A 19,362-nucleotide genomic window follows, 5' to 3' on the forward strand; every position below is an offset into this window, starting at 1 on the left:
TGCAGAGACATGGGAGACCATCAGGGGAGTTTGAGTGAAATCACTCACACTGGCTGTATGTGGAGGGAAAATGATGGTAAAAATTAGGAGACTTTTATGGGGATCCAGGAGAGAGATGAGGAGGCCAACACTGGAGGGCTTAGCTGCAGGTGAGGTTGGGAGACTGATTAAATTGGTGATGTTGCAGGTAGAGCCAAGAGATGACAAGATGAATGACTATTAGACTTGCTCTCTGTTTAGTCTACAAAGGGACAGAAGACAAAATCCATCTTTGGACTGGTCTTTCTGACTTGGTTCTCCTTGCTAGTACAAAATCAACTTCCCATCATCATGAATGGGGCCAATGGAGATGCTTTGGAGAGATCCCAGTGAGGACATGTTTGACTTTTATTAAACGTCATAAGCAATTTATTAAAATGCCACAGAAAGAAAAGTATAAGCACTATTATATTGCAAAAGAATTTACTCCTTGAGTTCAGCCAAGTATCAGCTAGGAGCCCTCTTGTGGATCTGTCAGTGAAAATTACTCCAAAGGATCCAAGGCAAAGATTGATGTCCCCTTCCTACAAATGGTCCGAAAGGCTGAGTAGACTCTACATTCCTCCTAGTGCCAAAGGAAAGTTCTGCGAACAGAATTTCTGAGCACCACTGGAATGATGATCAATCCCCAAAATAGGACCATCGCAACACCTAAAGTCTATTCACAGATCAGGCCTGAACCAAGGTAAAACTCCAGTGTGATTCTATTTGTATTTGCTCTCAGGACAGCCTGGCCCAGAGGAATGGGCTGGATCACCAGGCAGGATATTAGGATTCTGATCCTAGTTCTAGTGATTTTTTGCTGTGATCCAGTTTCCTCACCTATAACAGAAGTAACAATAAGTATCTTTCCCTTGCTGGGAGACAAAGGCCCTAACTATAACCAAGACGCTAACGAAATGCTTGGCCAAGCATTGCAAGAGACTTAGGGTGTTAATTGAATTGTTGCCCCAGTACAGGATTGCATGGGGTCAGATGCAATGGACTTTACATAAAAGAAATGCTTTCCCTGTCAAAGCATTTTCTAACCATTATTACTGAGAAAAAGACAAAGACACCCACTGGCGCCACTTCTATTTAACATTATACTAGAAAGCAAGAGAACTATTTCTATTAGCAGGTGACATGATTGTGTACATAGAGAGTCCATAATAAGAACAAAGTATTAGATTGTTAATTGAATTTAGCAAGGTTGATGGACAAAGAGTCAATGTAAAATTTTAATTATGTTTGTATATACTAGCAACAAAGTTTTTCATTTGTAACATCAAAAAATCAGACATCTAGGAGTAAGTATAACAAAATATGTGTAGGATCGCTACACTAAAAATCTGAAAAAAATTAAAGTCCTAAATAAATACAATAGAGATATATACTATGTTTATAATTTGAAAGACTTAGTATACTTAAGATATTAATGATCCCTAAATAAATCTATATACCCTATGAAGCTAAAATTGAAATCATAGCAGATTTTTTTTTAAACTTTGAGAAGCTTATTTTAAAATTTATATGGAGGCACAAAGGATTAACCAAGAATATTTTGAAGAAAAATAAGCTTGAAAGGTATGTTCTACCAGATTTCAAAGTACAGTCATCAATTTCAAAGCTTTGTGAATTAAAAGAGTATGGAATACTCCAAGGACAGACATAGAGAACAATGGAAAAGGATGCAGAGTCCAAAAATATATGTGGTCACTTGGTTTATGATTGTAATTTAGTGGGAAAAATAGAATAGTCTTTTCAATAAGTAGTGTTGAAAAGCTACAAGAAAAGGCATGAATCTTGGCCTCCACTTTACACTATTTATAAAAAACTAATTTGTGATTAATCAGAGTCCTAATGTCAAAGGAAAAAAAGAATAAAACTTCTAGGAAAAAACATAAATGAACATTTTCATGACTTGGAGTATGCAACGATATTTATTTATTTATTTATTTATTTATTTATTTTTGAGACAGGATCTCACTGGATCCTGGCTGGAGCCTAGGCTAGTCTTAAATATGAGATCTTCCTGCTTCAGCCTCCCATGTGCTAGACCTACAGGCATATGCCACTATGCCCAGCTCAAAGATTTCTTAAATTAGACACAAAAAGATTAACCACAAAGGAAAACTTGATAACTTGGACTTCAATTGAAATTAGGAACCACTCACCAAAAGCACCAAGAACACAAAAAAACAAACAACAGAGTGGGAGAAGAGATAGTGCTATACATACAACTGTTAATGTGCTCATTCAAAATATGTAAAGAACTTCTAAAAACAACTAATAAAAAGACAAACCCATGTAAAAATGGGCAAAGCACTGGAACAGACACTTCACAAAAGAGGGTACATAGACAGTGACAATATGAAAAGGTGTTCAATGCCATTGCTCATTGGAGAAATGCAAACTGGGACCACAACAAAATACTACTACATCCCCACAAGAATGACTAAAAAATAAAATGACCCACAAAAACAAGAGTTTGCAAAGAATGTAGACAACTGGAACTCTTAAATGCTACTGGGAATGGAAGTTAAGGAGGGAAAACTGTTCAGAAAACTACCCATCAAAGAAGGCTAGGGATCCATGTGCATATAACTCAGTAGTGACTCCTAGCACATGAGCACTAGAGATGCATGTGTGTGCCCACCAGAGGAGGGTGAACAAGAACAGCCTGATCCATAATCCCTAAAAACTGGAAACAGTCCAAATGCCCATCAGTGGATGAATGGGTAAACGAAGCCTGGTACTTCCATACAATGGGATACCATTTAGCAACAAAAAAAAGAACAAAACACGGTTGCACACAACATTAATGAATGTTAGAGAAGTTACACTGAGCAATATTCAGAAGCAAAAGAATGAGTGCTGGGTGATTCTACTTAGGTGAAGTTTAAGAAGAGGTAAACTGAAAGAAGTGAGAACAATGGTTACCACTGGCAAAGATTTCTTAAATTAGACAAAAAGGACGGCCCACAAAAGAATGTCTAATAAATTAGGCCTAATTGAAATTAAGAACTTCTACTCTACTGTGTACACATGTAAGTAAATGAAAAAATGAGATCTGTTGAAACTATTCCAGGAATGGGGGAAGGGAGGACATAGGAGAATAATGGAGGGGGTGAATTCAAGTATGCTATATTTGATATATTGTAAGAACTTTTGCAAATGCCACAATGTAGCTCCAGCATAACAACAACAAAAAACTTCTACTCATCAGAAATACCATTAAGAGTATGAAAAAACAAACCATAGGCTGGGAGAAGATATTCACAATGCATTTAATTGATAAAGCACTCATCCAAACTATAGGAAGAACTACTAAAACTTAATGATGAAGAAGCCAGCAAATTCATTTAAAAATTGGTTTCAATACAAAAAATAGGTATTTATTGAAAACAGGAAGAAAGGACTCTTGTGATGGAAACACTCTGGATGCTGACCTATGTGGTGGTCATAGCACAGTGAGCATTCAGAAACATTCACCACACTGTCTATTGAGGGTTAGTGCATTTTTCACACTTCATATACAGGATGCCTCAATTAAATATATTCTTCCTCAATAAAAAGCATATAATAACAATAATAATAAGGACAAATGTCAAAACATGCCCACCATGTACATGAGTGGCCCCTCCAAAGTGCTTGAAGACACACCAACAGTGCACAGGAAGTTAACAGGCATATCACCTCAAAGGAGGTTCCTTGTTCAAATAAGATGATAGTAAAAAAAAAATTGAGTTAAGCAAAGACAGATATCCTTTATTGCAAGACTTCTCAGAGCTTTTTTAACACTGAAGTCTTTGTAAATTATCATGGGGAAAGGACGGTAGGCAAAGCTTCCCAATTGTATCTTGTGTCTGGGAGCTTCTGCAGCATGGTTCTGCACAACATAGTTTGGGAGATGGTGGCTTGGGATACTATATTTAAAATTATAACTCAGATTTCGTGCAATCAAGAGACTATTTGTTATTTTCTTGTTAGGTCCGTCTGGGAAACAGATTCTAAGATGGAATTTGAAATGCAAGATGTTCATTGGGGTGATGTCTGTGAAAGGTAGAGGGAAGAAGGTGCAGGAGTGGGCAGAGGAGGCCTTCAGATTGTGATGTGGGGGAGGAGAGGGAGAAGGAAGGAAGTTTGGGTAGGAAAAGACTCAGACTGTGATGTGATCCAAGAAAGTCTTGGTCATTCCAAGGAGGAGCCCTTACTAGAGTCCCAAGTTGGACAGAAACAATCAGGTCCTGGGGCCCTTGCCCTGCTCTGCCTTTGGCTGGGGGTTGTCTAGGAACAGTGTGACCTGCCCCAGTGCTGCAGCTGGGGGATGACAGCTCTCCATAACTGATTTGCAAGTTCTTTCTTGGCATCTATGGTTATTGCAGGAAGCCTGCATATTTTTGGGGGACAGACAGAATTTCCCACTACAAAATTCTAAAAAGAAAACATTACTTTATCAGTAAAAAATACGATATATACAAAGAGGAGACGTGGGAGTGAGACATGATTTAGTGATTGATTATATAATTTGTTTTCAGCCTTCTAATCTACTTTTTGCAAATAAACCACATTAAACTGAGTAAAGGATTTCCATGCTATTAGGTATAAATTTTACATCAATCTGGAACATTCCATCTTTTCACAACTCTTCAGCACCATCAAGTAGTTGTACAAGTGCAAAATCACGCAAGGAGGACTTGCATGGAGGACTTACAAGGAACAAATGCAGGGGTCACTGGCCACAGAGCATCTATGCCTGACTGTGCCTTTCTGACAGCACAGCTGTAGTCAAATAAATTCATGGGAGCCTCATGGTTCTTCAAACTCCTGCAAACCTCCAGAGACTCCTCCCCACATACATGTCACCTCTTACCACTTTCAGCTCCCAAAAGGAAGCATTCAGAATCTAGATTTTGGGTTTCACCCTGCATCCTGACACAGCCCTTCCTTTTCCCTTCTCTGGTAGGCTTGTCTCCTTCTACCTTCTCTAAGGTTCTGTGACTGTTATCCCTCATGACCATTCATGTTGTATGTGGAATGAGTCCTGAGTTTATGAGATCTGATGACAAAGATATCTGGCCATTTCATTTTCTACCATTTATGTACAAGAACTGTAGATTTAAAGACATCACTGGACAAACGTATTGACAAGTTAAGAAAAGAGGGCAGCTTTAATGACTCCCAAGGGCTCTTGATGTACACACCTATTGCTGAAAGGACCAGAACCAAGAATAGCCAAGGAGCTGGGCTAAGCTTGTTGGAAAAGGCCTAGGTCCCCCGCACCCCCAGACTTTTCAAGTAACTCATAGGTAGAAGCCAGATGGCACTGGGAAAGGACAGGACACCAGTGCTAATGCTGTTGTGTAATGTGACCCCCCTGGTCTAACACTACAAGAGAGAGATTCTGGTTCCTGTTGCCTCCAACATCAGTTCCAGTACAACAGTCTTTAGAAAAGCCTATTAGGCTTTCATGAGCTTTAAGCTTCCATTGTACTCAGGCACGACTGGTATGCTTCACCATAAAGAGATTGGTTGTCTCCCAACCAATTCTAACTCTCAGAAGACCTCTTCCTCCACTGCTAAAAAAAAGCATTGCAACCAACATGGCACTGATCTTGTTTCCCAACTCATCTCTTTTAGCCAGATCTTTCCAACAGATTGGTAAACATATGTGTGTCCCAGCTGTTTGCTCTCTCAAAACCATATTCCCACTCTTAGAAGCTCCAGAACATTGGATTTATTCAGCTGTATTGAAGTGTATGGGCTTAGCGGGTGTGGTGGCATAGGACTGCAATCACAGCCACTTGGGAGGCTGAAGCAGGAAGAGCAAAAGTTTGACACCAGTCTGGGCAACACAGTGAGACCCTGGCTCAAAAAAAAGGTAGAGCTGGGGATGTAGCTTAACAACATCAAAGAAGTATATTTGGTAATAATTGCTCAAATAAGAAAAGAAGAAATTTTGCAAAAGTTAAGAAAACCTTATCATGCCAATAACAGTTTTAGAAAGTGCAAGAAGGAATGGGAGAAATAAACACATACCAAGTCCTGTGCCTGTTATGTTTTGAACTCCATTAAGAGGAAAAATCCCAGAGAAGTCTCCAAGAGGGAAGCAAAACAGTAACAAGTACAGGTTCACCACAAAAAGACCACAGATCACAGGCACAAGGCTTCCTGTCTTTAAGATGTAACAAAAACAAAAATCCTCAACAAAATAATGGCAAACCGATTCAACAACACATCAAAAAGATTATTCACCACGACCAAGTAGGCTTCATCCCAGGGATGCAAGGGTGGTTCAACATACGAAAATCAATAAACGTAATAAACCACATTAACAGAAGCAAAGACAAAAACCACTTGATCATCTCAATAGATGCAGAAAAAGCCTTTGACAAGATCCAACACCATTTCATGATAAAAGATCTAAGAAAACTAGGATTAGAAGGAAAGTACCTCAACATTATAAAAGCTCTATATGACAAACCTACAGCCAGCATTATACTTAACGGAGAAAAACTAAAACCATTCCCTCTAAAATCAGGAATCAGACAAGGATGCCCACTATCTCCACTCCTATTCAACATAGTACTGGAATTCCTAGCCAGAGCAATTAGGCAAGAAGAAGGAATAAAAGGAATACAAACAGGTAAAGAAACTGTCAAAATACCCCTATTTGCAGACAACATGATCCTATACCTTAAAGACCCAAAAAACTCTACTCAGAAGCTTCTAGACATCATCAATAGCTATAGCAAGGTAGCAGGATATAAAATCAACATAGAAAAATCATTAGCATTTCTATACACTAACAATGAGCAAACTGAAAAAGAATGTATGAAAACAATTCCATTTACAATAGCCTCAAAAAAAATCAAATACCTAGGTGTAAACCTAACAAAAGATGTGAAAGACCTCTACAAGGAAACTATACACTTCTGAAGAAAGAGATTGAGGAAGACTATAGAAAGTGGAGAGATCTCCCATGCTCATGGATTGGTAGAATCAACATAGCAAGAATGTCGATATTCCCAAAAGTAATCTACATGTTTAATGCAATTCCCATCAAAATTCCAATGACATTCATTAAAGAGATCGAAAAATCTACCATGAAATTTATATGGAAACACAGGAAGCCACGAATAGCCAAGGCAATACTCAGTCAAAAGAACAATGCAGGAGGTACCACAATACCTGACTTCAAACTATATTACAAAGCAATAACAGAATAGAGGACCCAGATATGAAGCCACACAACTATAACCAACTTGTCTTTGACAAAGGAGCTAAAAATATACGATGGAGAAATAGCAGCCTCTTCAACAAAAACTGCTGGGAAAACTGGTTAGCAGTCTGCAAAAAACTGAAACTAGATCCATGTATATCACCCTATACCAAGATTAACTCAAAATGGATCAAGGATCTTAATATCAGACCACAAACTCTAAAGCTGATACAGGAAAGAGTAGGAACTACTCTGGAGTTAGTAGGTATAGGTAAGAACTTTCTCAACAAAACCCCAGCAGCACAGCAACTAAGAGATAGCATAGATAAATGGGACTTCATAAAACTAAAAAGCTTCTGTTCATCAAAAGAAATGGTCTCTAAACTGAAGATAACACCCACAGAGTGGGAGAAAATATTTGCCAGCTACACATCAGACAAAGGACTGATAACCAGAATATATAGGGAACTTAAAAAACTAAATTCTCCCAAAACTAATGAACCAATAAAGAAATGGGCAAGTGAACTAAACAGAACTTTCTCAAAAGAAGAAATTCAAATGGCCAAAAAACACATGAAAAAATGCTCACTATCTCTAGCAATAAAGGAAATGCAAATTAAAACCACACTAAGATTCCACCTCACCCCTGTTAGAATAGCCATCATCAGCAACACCATCAACAACAGGTGTTGGCGAGGATTCGGGGAAAAAAGAACCCTCTTACACTGTTGGTGGGAATGTAGACTAGTACAACCACTCTGGAAAAAAATTTGGAGGCTACTTAAAAAGCTAGACATTGATCTACCATTTGATCCAGCAATACCACTCTTGGGGATATACCCAAAAGACTGTGACACAGGGTACTCCAGAGGCACCTGCACACCCATGTTTATTGCGGCACTATTCACAATAGCCAAGTTATGGAAACAGCCAAGATGCCCCACCACTGACAAATGGATTAAGAAAATGTGGTATCTATACACAATGGAATTTTATGCAGCCATGAAGAAAAACAAAATGCTATCATTCCCTGGTAAATGGATGGAATTTGAGAACATCATTCTGAGTGAGGTTAGCCTGGCCCAAAAGACCAAAAATCATATGTTCTCCCTCATATGTGGACATTAGATCAAGGGCAAACACAACAATGGGATTGGACTTTGAGCACATGATAAAAAGCGAGAGCACACAAGGGAGGGGTGAGGATAGGTAAGACACCTAAAAAACTAGCTAGCATTTGTTGCCTTTAACGCAGAGAAACTAAAGCAGATACCTTAAAAGCAACTGAGGCCAATGTGAAAAGGGGACCAGGAACTAGAGAAAAAGTGAGATCAAAAAGAATTAACCTAGAAGGTAACGCACACGCACAGGAAATTAATGTGAGTCAACTCCCTGTATAGCTATCCTTATCTCAACCAGCAAAAACCCTTGTTCCTTCCTATTATTGCTTATACTCTCTCTACAACAAAATTAGAAATAAGGGCAAAATAGTTTCTGCTGGGTATTGAGGGGGTGGGGGGTGAGGGAGGGGGCGGAGTGGATGGTAAGGGAGGGGGTGGGGGCAGGGGCGAGAAATGACCCAAGCCTTGTATGTACATATGAATAATAAAAAAAAAGATGTAACAGTAATATGGCCAGTCATTACATTTTCTTGGGAAAATAATTTTGTTCCTAGAATTCAATACCTGATGAAAGATGATTCTTGAGCAAAATAAAAACATTATTAGATGCGTAAGGACTTGGAAAGTTTTTCACTGAGAAGGTAACATGTCTAAAAGGGTAACTCGAAGATACCTATCAAAATGTAGAAAAGTTGGTTGGAGATGTTGCTCAGTGGTAGATACTTACCTAGTATGTGCAAGGCCCTAGGTTCTAAAAAACCAGGTATGGTGGTACACACCTATAATCCCAGCTACTTGGGAGGCAAGGATTGAGAGGACTGAGGTTCAAGGTTAGCCTAGGCAAAAAGTTAGTGAGATCCCATCTCAACAAATAACCTGGATCACAGATGGTGGGCACCTGTAATCCTCGCTATATCAGAGGAATAGGTAGGCTGATTATGGTCCAATGCTACCGCAGGCAAAAATGCAAGGCCCTATCCAAAAAATAACTAAAGCAAAAACAGAGCTCGGGACATAGCTCTTGTGGTAGAACACAGGAAGCCCTGGGTTCAAAACAATGGAATGTAGAAATATAAAGAATGGTATATGGGGAAGATATAAAACTGTGGGTAGGTATAACTAACTGTAAACTGGCATTATTATGTCTGATATAATGATAAGAAAGAACCCTGTTTAAAAAATAATGAAATAAAACTAAGGGCTGGGATGTAACTTGGCGGTAGAGCACTTGCCTAGCACGTACAAGGCCCCAGATTTGGTCCCCGGCACCAAAAAAGAAAAAAGAAAAAAATAGGAATGCTATAAAATAGGGAAACATGAGTCAACATGCTATGAGCAGAATTTACATAATTATGGAGCTCAGGGGTAAAATGCGTAAGGGAGATTATTCTGTTAGATGTAGAACTAATGGACCATAAACCAAAGAACATGTGATTTTTCATCTCAACACCAAATTACCTAAAATAGTCCCCAAATAATACAGCTTGCTTATTAGATTTCAAGGATTACTCCAAGGTAGACTTCCAAATGTAGATTTTGGAAAAACTCAATAGCTATGAGTGTCCTTTGCTGGCACAGGCAATAGGAAAATCTATCCTTGGCTGAAAAGCACCAAATAAATTAGTGTTTCCAAGAGTTTCACTACCCATGAACACTCAGTGTTCCCATTTGGACATCTTTCTTTCAGGGTGTCTTTAGGGGAGGTGGGGTCCACCCATTCACATATGTGACCATGCTGAGATCTTGCCAGACCCACCCACCACCTGTTCTTTATGGAAGTATTCCTGAGCCCCAATGACTCCTCATCTGTGGATGAGAGTTGGTCTTCTGCGTTTAGAAGGACTGACTGGCCAGGATGGGCAGAGGTGGGAGAAGATGTCAGGTCAAAGGAAAGTTGCTTAAAACAGGAGCATGCTTCTGTGCAATTGCAATGACCCAGAAGGGAGGAGACATTGGCTACAAAGAATATGGTAACAATTTCTTGAGTGAGTAATCTAATACTGACATGCCTCTGAGATACTGGGAGCCAGTTCTCAACCACCCTAATAATATTACAATTAATATTGCAATAAAGAAAGTCATGTCTGTTTTGTTTCCAAATGCATATAAAAGTTACATTTACTCTATGCTGTAGTCTATTTATTACACAATAGCACATTTTAAGTCACTGAATACAGGACTGGGAGTGTGGCTCAACTAGTAGAGTGCCTGACATGCGCAAGGTTCTGAATTCAAACCCCAGTATCACCAAAAAAAGAAAGAAAAGCAATGTACATATCTTAATTTAAAGATTCTTTTTTTGGTGATACTGGGGTTTGAACCTAAGGCCTTATGCTTGCTAGGCAGGTTCTTTACCACTTGAGCCATACCCCTAGACCTTTGTGCTTTTTTTTTTTTTAATTGGGTTTCATGTTTATGCCCCACTTGGCCTGGACCATGACCCTTCTATTTATACTTCCTGTGTAACTGAGGTATTCATCATCATGCACAGCTTATTTTAGATTTTTGGGGTTTTTTTTTTTTTGTAGGGCTGGGGTTTGAACTCAAGGCCACACAATTACTAGGCAGGCACTCTACCACTTGAACCACTCCACCAGCCCCATGCACAGCTTATTGATTGAGATGGAGGTCTTGCTAACTTTTTGCCTGGGCTAGCCTTGAACCGTGATCCTTCCTTCTCCACCATCCAGGTAGCAAGGATTACAGGCATGAGCCATGGTGCCCAGCTTTAAAGATTCTTCATTGCTAAAAAGTGCTAATGAATGTCTGAGCCTTCAGAGAGTGCTAATCTTTTTGCTCGTGGAGGTCTTGCCTCAATGTTGATGTCTGCTGGCAATCAGGGTAGTGGCTAAAGAAGGTTGGGGTGGCTATGACAACCCTCAGAATAAGATAACTAAAGTTTGCCACATAGATGGACTCTTCCTTTCACAAAACATCTCTCTGTAGCATTTGATGTTGCTTGAGAGCATTTTACCAACAATTTTTTTCAAAATTGGAATCAATTTTCACAAACTCTCACAATTTATAGAATATTCGAAATCCTTTGTCATCATTTCAGCAGTGTTCACAGTGTATTCCCCAGTAGAGTTCACCTCAAGGAACCAGTTTCTTTACTAACCATTATAAGCATCTCCTCAGGTACTAGAGTTTGAACTTAGTACCTCCTGCTGCTAAGTAGGTGTTCTATCACTTGAGCCTCCAACCCCCACCCCGCCCCTCAGCATTTTTGCCTGGGCCAACCCGGACTGCAATACTCTTACCTACTCTTTCCGCACAGCTGGGATGTCAGACGTGCACCACAATGCCTAGCTTGTTAGTTGACTGGGGTCTCACTGCAATCCTTTCAATCTCTGTCTTCTAAGTAGCTGGGATTTCAGGTGTGAACCACCATGCCCAGCTCATCTGTTAAAGTCTTGTTTCAAGATGGCAGCAACTTAGTAACATCTTCAGGCTTCACCTCTAGTTGAACTGATGCTATGTCTGCCACATCTGCAATTACTTTGTCTACTGAAGTCTTAAACCCTTCAAAGTTATCTGTGAGGGCTGGAATCCCTTCTCCTAAATTCCTGTGAATGCTGATAGTTTGACTTTCTCCCATGAGTCACCAGTGTTTTTAATCTAGAATGGTAAATCCTTTCCAGAAGGTTTTCATTTTACTTTGCCCATATCCATCAAAGGAATGACTAGCTGTAGCATCTATAGTCATACAAAATGCATTTCTTAAGTAATAAGACTTGAAAGTCAAAATTACTCCTTGATCCATGGGCCACAGGATATATGTTGTGTTAGTCAGTACAAAAATAACATTAGTCTCATTGCACATCTCCATCAGAGCTCTTGGGTGACCAGGTACATTGCCTCGCGCAGTTATATTTTGAAAGGAATCTTCTTTCCTGAGCAGCAGTTCTCAACAGTGAGCTTAAGATATTCAGCAAACTGAATTGTAAACAGATGTGCTGTTATCCGGGCTTTGTTGTCCATTTATGGAGCACAGGCAGAGCCAACTTAGCAAAATTCTTAAGGGCCAGGGATTTTCAGAATGGTAAATAAGCATTGACTTCAGGTGAAAGTCACCAGCTGCCATAGCCCCTAACAAGAGAGTCAGCCTTGACGCTTTGAAGCCAGGCACTGACTTCTCCTTTCAGGCTGTGAAAGTCCTCCATGGCATCTTCTTCCTGTGTAAGTCTGTCTTGTCTACCTTGGATATCTTTGGTGCAGCTGCCTTCATCAGTTATCTTAGCCAGATCTGCTGGCTACCTTGCTGTAGATGCCACGTGGTATGTGAGAAATGGTGAGAATAGACTTGCACCATGCAGGGTTGCCACAAACCTTTAATTATAAAAAACACAGTGTCTGTGAAGTGTGATAAAGTGAAAATGACAAATCGAGATAGGCCCATACAGAAATGCAGTGAATGGCTTTCACAATATTGTTCCTCCAAAGCAACAGGAAGCGAGGCTGAGAGGTGGGGCATAAGTGAAGGAGGGATGTAGGCGCGATGGTGAGAGGATGTGGCACTTTGACTCTGTTCTTAAAATACACAGTGTGCTATCAACTCAAAGTCAGAATGGTAAAGGAGGCATTGCAGGAATGAAGGAGGGGGCTGTGTGAGGTAACATTCTAGGGACTGGGAAGGTGAATTCACCGGGCTTGCCAGGCAGTGCTAATGGCCATGAACCTGAGTACTCGGCATGGTGGATGCCTTCAGCCATGTTTGGTTGATGCACAAAAATGGTAGGATTTGGATTTAACCTGAGTTGAGTTTGCCAGGGGATTAACACAGAGAACAAGAAAGTTCAAGGTGTTTTCAAAGGAGTGATTCCAAAGATGAACCTGAGCTGGGAGGGAGCTGAACACATAATGGAGGTGAGGAACTGTGAGAAGATGGCTGAGTGAATGGATGATAACCCCAGTGCTGATAGAGAATAGAGGGAGTAGTGGGAAAGCATTGGAGAAAGGCTCAGGTGTCCATTGAAGTCCAATTGTCATAATGGATGCTTTAATTGGTAGTGACAGAGTTTGGGGTATGTGGCTGAAGTTCAGTGGAGGACAAAGCAAGTGAGGAGGAGTTCAAGGAATGGGAAGGTTTGGGTGTAAGGAGAACCCTCCCAGTGTTCAGTCAGAAACAGTGTTGAGATGAACAGAAATCCAGGCACTGAAACTGCAAACAATGAGAAAGAAGGACTCAGGGGACCTGTAAATGCCACAAGGGACACATCAGGCAGTCTCTGCTGGAAGGCATTTTAGGGAGAAGTGATGGGGTAGATAAAGGAAGGCTCCTCCCCCTCCTCTGGGTTCTGTGGGATAAGCCCAGAGTGTGGAAAGGAGTGACCAGGCAAGAGAGTTTTAGTGAGATCAGTGTCTTGGGAAAGAGCCAGGTTTCCATCAGAGCAAGAAAACATGGGGACTATTCTGGGAGGAACATCTGAGATGGGAGAATGATGGATGGTCAGTCCTAGAAGATGCAGTGTGGGGAGTTGGGAGGGCAGGAGATGGCATCAGATAAGGAATTGTGCAAAGCTCTGTGGGGTCCCTGGCCTGGGAGTCACTCTTCTCTGAAGCCCTTCCACACTCTCAGCATCTGACTGACAAAGCAACAGAAAGCTCTTGGTGACTCTGGGAGGCCACTCCCAACCCTGCCTCTGCCTGGGTTTGAAGACTTTCCCCACCCCACGAGGGCACTACTTAGAAAGCATCCTCATGCTGCACCATTCTTGCCTTTCTTCGCGCCATTCCCTGCAGCTGGGAGAATGCCATGCGATCTTCCTTTTTTAGGTCTTGAGCAACTGGCTGCTTTTCCTGGGACTGGGATCAGGAGCTGACTCAAGTCTGTGTCTGCTTTTACCAACTCCCCTCTTCGCCTTGGACAGAGACTAAGAGTAATGACTCCATAAGTTCAACTAGAAAAAGTTCATTAGCCAGTGCCTCTGGGTGCCTGCCACGAAAACATGAGCACTCTAGAATTAAAGCCTTATTTTAATTATGATCGTGATTTCCCTATCTTTAAAATGGAGTGATTTCCAAGATCCTGTTCTGACATCGTGGTCAGTGAGTCCAAGAATCGGTGTGTTTGGGTACTGTAGAGATGGCCTCTGTCAGCTAATGCTGAGACAGAACGTCTCTGGCCTCTCCGGGTCTCTCCGTTCTACAGAGTTTGCAACACAGGAAGGATGGCAGTGTTCCTCAGGGTGCCCCCCGTAGTATCTCACAGTCCCCAAATCAAAGCCATTATAATCTACCAAGCATGATAATTAGTTTATAAATTAAGAACAGGGAGAAAATGAGTTCTATGAACAAGGTAAGGCACTAGATGTGTGGACACGCTTGTCAGCCAGAGGCCTCAGCTGTGGACAGAGCCAGACACCCCACAGAATTGGAGACCAAGAGAGGCCGGCCTGCAGGGTGCTCAGAAAACACACCAGGAGCCAGAGGGACTTGGCGTGCCAGGTGCAGAGGAAATGTGAGCAGAAACTAAATGGAGACTTTATTGGGTGTTGGGCTATGGACTGTTTTTGTTTGAGATCTAGTCATAAATTAATCCTACAGATAGGTGTTCCCAAAGAGAGAACCCAGGAAAAATATTTCAATTTTAGGACTTGAAATAAATCAATTTCCTTGGCCCAATGTAGTTCTCTCCCTCTCAGGACCCACCTTCCTTTCTCCCTCCTTCCCTTTCTTCCTCTCTTGCTCTCTCTACCTCCACCCTCCCCTCCAGAGCCTGAATACAGGACTCATTCTTCCGGGAGAGAGAGGAGGTTGGAGCAGGCAGATAAGCAGCAGTTACCAGCCAAAGGGAGGCAGATAAAACTCTGTTTGATTTGGCTGTACTTGCCTAGCCCTGGTCCCTGCCCAGACCTTCAAAATAGAACTGCCAGGCCCATGGAAGGAAAAGGACAAACGTAGGGCCACATGTAAACACATTTTAAAGGGAAACATGAGGATGGGCCCTCTGAAGGCTGTGTGGGGACACGATTCTCCTCACCCAGCCCAGACCGCACCGAGCACAGGCAGCCATGCCAAGAGTTCGCAGTTCACACAGCATTTAAAGAGCTGCTGAGCTGAGCCCAGCTGGGTGAGGTGGAAGTTAAAGCAGAACTAGAGAAGTGGCACAGACTCCCAGCCAGAGGGTCTCCATCCTGCCCCACAAAGGAAAAATTTTACTGGAATCATAGGCCACTGCCCACAGGGCACCAGAACCACCTTTCTGTCTGCACTAAAGGAGGCTTAGAGGCCCTTCCACCTTCACATAAGAGGAGCCCTGTCCAGGACCCCATGCTTTAGATAACCCTCTTAAGGCTGTCTTTGGGGTGAGGAGTCCATAGATGAAAGCCCAGGCCCTGCTTTCTAGAGTCTAGACTGCTTGGTAAACCGAGAACCTCAAATTCCCCTCCAACACCCCTAAGTCTGCTTGTAAGACAAGCATGGGGCTCTTCCACAGGTCTGTCTTCCCAAGGGATGACCAGAAAGCAGTATTTGTGCAGGATGTGAACAACTATGACATATGGGCCTAAGCCCCACACACACGACCCTGGACAGTGCAGGATGGAGCCAGACTAGAAGAGAAAGAGCGAGCTATGGCTAACTCTCCTGGTATCTCCATCTCTGACCCAGAACTTCAGAGAATCCAACATTCTAAACTCAAACCTGGCTTCCCAGATTGTTATGGGAGTGTATTTGTCAAGACAAAGAATAGAACACACTATAGTTAATGGTTGGTTGACTTCTTATAGCTTTTAAATATTTAGACACCTGGTATGCAGGCCTCTCTGCGTATTCTCACCCTTGCACAATGTCAGGGGAGATCTGCCTAGAAATGAGAAAGAAGTATTGTTTCTGGAGAGTAGTTTTAACTGTTTTCAGTGTTGGTTACTTTTCCCACTGGCTCAAGGTGTCAGACTGAGTGAAAGCAGATTGTTCAAGGGTTAGTTTGTGGATGACCAGAACTTGTGTAAATCTGATGGTGTCATTGTGTGCTTAAAACCCTTCAGTGCTCCCTGCTTCTTCAGCTGGCATTCAGGACCCTGTGTCCTTCTTGTATCCTCAAATTCACCCCTCACATTCTACCTGTACCCACCCACGTTCCACCCTAACAGCTTGTTCTCTCTTCTTCCCACAATCCCACACTTTGGTCCTCTACCCTGCTTCTTCATAGGCCCCCTTCTCTTTGCTCTCCCTGATACAGCTAACACGAGGCCTCTTTCAGGGGGCGACTTTCCTGGATAGGATGTTCCTCTCTGGGTCCCACACAGTTCTCCAGAGGTTTTTTTAGACTTTCTCTCTCACGAGACAGTGGACATCTTAGGAAGACCTTTTTCACTCTGCATCGCCTGTGTTGAGGCCTACCTGACAAATGAACAGATGCAGGAATAAGTGGCAGCCAGGGGAGCACATGGATAGGGACTAGGATTTAGGAGAACACTATTCTAGATTCAATTTGTAACAAAGTTAGCCCAGAATTTTGCCTTCCAAAGTCTTGGTTTTCTCATCCCTAAAAGGGTCACAATAATGAGGAGTGCCCTAAAATTACAGTGTGATACTATTTCTCTTCACCCGTCCCTGGTGAGCCCTTGACCTTCTCCCTTTCACCCCAAATTGGAGCACTTGGGTCAGTATAGTAAAAGGTTGGTAAATACTGGAAAATGTCAAACCAACCTACCACAGACCCAAGAATGGTGCCAAATGATATGGATCTATGTGTGTGGAAAGCACAGACTCTGACCATCCTGCAGGTAATGTCCCTCATCTCAGAGCTTCTGAGACCTAGAGTCCATAAGAAGCAAAGATCCTCTTCTTTTTTTTTCTTTTGTTTTTTGAATTTGGGATTTTTTTTTTTTTGGCTGTACTGGAGTTTGAACTCAGGCCTTTGTACTTATTTGAGCCACACCTCCAGCTCAAGAGCCTCTTCCTAATACATAGAAAACTGCTGAACCAAGAGGTGGTGGGGAGCAGGGGTGAAATGTTCTTGGTGTCTGTCCAAGGGGACTTATAAGCACCACAAGATCTCCATTGATTGCTCTAAGCTGGTTGTGTCTGGAATTCATCACAGCTCCTCCAAGCTAAGGAACAAAGCAAGACCCCAGGGTATTCTGAATGCATAAACTAGTCCCTGCTAGTGAAATGAGTGATTTGTGCAGGACCAAAAGCCTCCACTCAACCTTGCTGGAGTAAGTGTTTAGCCAAGGGAGGGTCAGCATTCTTGTCTCACAAAGCTGCAAAAATGAGCTTCACGGACAACGAAGGGTGGATTGTGGAGGTGGGGAAGTTTATTAAGCTAAAGAATTAAAGTTTCCCACTTGGGAAGGGAGGGGTCCTGCATGGGTTGCCAAGGACTCTGCTGTGTCTGGGGGTTTTAGTCACCAAAGTAAGGTGTTTATTCAATTTCATATGTTAACCAGTATTGAACTAAAGTGGGTTCTACTGGCTGCTTTTATGACGATGTCCTGAGTGAACAATGGGGTTTGTAGGGACTGGTTCTCAAACTCCAGGAATAGTCCTCAAACTGCTTCTCCTCCTACCTCTGCCTCCCCTTCTGCGTAGGTCAGCTTTAGGTCATCCTGTTTTGCTGCCCCGTTCTGGAACACTTGCTCTATAGTGAAACCAGAATGAAAAACATTCTGTGACTAACTTCTTTCTTTGTTTTATTGTGTTACTCTCAATTAGTTGTTGGACCCTTTCCCTACCTGGCTGGCTTGTTCCTGACTCCCGATGTCTCACTAGAGAGATGTCTACCTCAGACCACAGTCACTCCAAGGACATTTACATCCCTGTGACCTCAGAAACACTCTTGCGTGGCTTGACAGCGACATAGTATGGTCAGAGGGCATGTCCAAATTAGTTGCCTTGTCACCATTCCCAGAATTCCCTCCTCTGTCTATATACAGAAGACCCCCAAATATTTAAGCCCAGTTGTGGAAATGCATGGAACAGGTTGGAATGCAGAAAAATGGGAGAGAGAAATGTCAAGGAATTCCAAGAAGAGTCGGGAGACAGGGTTTCTCTGATGGCTGATTTGGCTCAAGAGCTCCCAATGGCCTTGATGGATTTAGACTACACAAAGGTCCAGAACACTCTACTAACCTCCTCCACATGGTCCTTCACTTGAGGTCAGACTGCTTGGTGAGCTGATGACTATTCTCATTTCCGCTGCATTTGCTCTACAGTATTTACCCTAATAAAAGCTGTAAACATTTAATCTCACCTTGGCCTCTGCTTCTCAGAGGACCCAGACTAACACATTGACCTTGGGTAAAACACTGCACTTCTAAGGAACCATATTCTTCCTTTTTTTACATGAAGAGAAAATAATCATGACCTTATAACAAAATAAAATGAATACAATGAACACATGGTAAATATTTTATTAACTAGTTAATTAATGAGTGGACCATTATTAACTAGTTAAATTAATGAGCGAACCAATATGATGTTGCTGGAGATATATCAATGCTGAAATCAATTTACAGATAGATCCAAAACAGTTGCATTCCACTGAACACAACTAATTTGTATTTTTTAAAGACAAAGTCATTTGTGTTATTATTAGTTTCTAAAAGTTATGGAGAGTTACAAAATAGCTTCAAGACAAGGAAAGATGCATTAGACAGCATACGCAGTAATTTCCCCCTCTCGTTTCAGTCTTTCATAATTTTTCTGGTCAGGATGATCTCTGGAGTTCCTTCTACGCCATATGACTGTGCCCCAAAGGTTCATTTGTTATATCTAAAATCTGGCCCCTTGTGTACAGCATGAGTCTGCCAGGGAGAATCAACCCATAGATTTCCTCTGAGCATTACCTTCTGATTAAGAATTAGCACTGAGTGGATTCCAAGTTAAATGTTAATTGATAATTAAAAATGAAAAGCATGGAGGGTAATGAACCTTTAAAATTGAAGGGCACTTCAAATATTGTAGACAGGGTTCTATGGTCTAAAAAATAAAAATTTGTGCTGGCTAATGTAAAAGAAAGGTCAATAGCTCAGTCTTGGGAAGCCTAGAAAA

At 41.7% G+C, this 19,362-nt stretch overlaps 1 long non-coding RNA gene across 1 annotated transcript in view; it reads right to left on the reverse strand.

Annotated features, from left to right (window-relative positions):
- The window catches only part of LOC141413931 (uncharacterized), a 61,869-nt gene that overhangs the window by 27,924 nt on the left and 14,583 nt on the right, over positions 1-19,362 (reverse strand). The window contains exon 2 of the long non-coding RNA XR_012438954.1: positions 11,625-12,693. This is a non-coding gene — a long non-coding RNA (uncharacterized lncRNA). The remainder of the gene's footprint in view (positions 1-11,624; positions 12,694-19,362) is intronic.

Source organism: Castor canadensis, chromosome 11 (assembly GCF_047511655.1).
Source record: "Castor canadensis chromosome 11, mCasCan1.hap1v2, whole genome shotgun sequence".
NCBI classification, from domain to species: domain Eukaryota; kingdom Metazoa; phylum Chordata; class Mammalia; order Rodentia; family Castoridae; genus Castor; species Castor canadensis.